Source organism: Arachis ipaensis, chromosome B8, assembly GCF_059453495.1.
Source record: "Arachis ipaensis isolate K30076 ecotype BB chromosome B8, ASM5945349v1, whole genome shotgun sequence".
In the NCBI taxonomy this organism is placed as follows: domain Eukaryota; kingdom Viridiplantae; phylum Streptophyta; class Magnoliopsida; order Fabales; family Fabaceae; genus Arachis; species Arachis ipaensis.
Window position 1 is genome coordinate 48847291 of NC_142443.1, and position 976 is coordinate 48848266.

Consider the following 976-nt stretch of genomic DNA (forward strand, 5'->3'; position numbering starts at 1 on the left):
ATGGTTGTATGACAGGGAGAAGAAGCGGGGCTTCAACTTCCTTCGATTCTGAACCTGAGAGGACCTTCCTTAGATTAAGGAGGGAGGCAAGAGGAAAGAAAGTGGTTGGTGCTGAGGAAGAAGAGGAATTCTTTGAACCAAACATAGAAGACAACATGGAAAACCATCATGAAGAAGAGGATCACAACCATGGGGGAGGAGGTAGAGCAAATCATGCTGGGGAGGATAGAAGAGTTTTGGGCTCTTACATCAATCCAAACCCAGGCAATTGTGGAAGTAGCATCCAAAAGCCAACAATCCATGCCAACAACTTTGAACTTAAACTACAGCTCATCACCCTCGTTCAGAACAACTGTTCGTTTGGAGGAGGTGTTCAAGAAGACCCCAATCAACATTTGACCACCTTCCTGAGAATATGTGACACAGTGAAGTCTAATGGTGTTCACCCTGACGCCTATAGACTGGTCCTATTTCCATTCTCACTTAGGGACAAAGCAGCCAAGTGGCTGGAATCTTTCCCAAGGGAAAGCTTGACAACTTGGGAAGACGTGGTGAACAAATTCTTAGCAAGATTTTACCCTCCTCAACGAATCAATAGGCTGAGAGCTAAGGTCCAAACTTTCAGGCAACAAGATGGTGAGACTCTATATGAAGCATGGGAGAGGTTTAAAGACCTAACAAGGAGGTGCCCACCAGATATGTTCAACGAATGGGTGCAGCTGCACATTTTCTATGAAGGACTCTCTTATGAGTCAAAGAAGGCCGTAGACCATTCATCCAGAGGATCTTTGAACAAGAAGAAGACTATTGAGAAAGCCATAGATGTTATTGAAACAGTAGCAGAGAACAACTATTTTTATGCTTCCGAAAGAGGGAACACAAGAGGAGTAATGGAGCTAAACAATGTAGATGCTCTGTTGGTCCAAAACAAGCTCATTACCCAGCAGCTGGCTGACCTCACCAAGAAGATGGAGAT

At 44.5% G+C, this 976-nt stretch overlaps 1 non-coding gene across 1 annotated transcript; it reads right to left on the bottom strand.

Annotated features, from left to right (window-relative positions):
• Positions 1 to 596: 596 nt before the first annotated feature.
• On the bottom strand, positions 597 to 703 carry LOC148547998 (small nucleolar RNA R71). Its single transcript, XR_015898379.1, has one exon. It is a non-coding gene; the product is annotated as a small nucleolar RNA R71 (small nucleolar RNA).
• Positions 704 to 976: the final 273 nt, after the last annotated feature.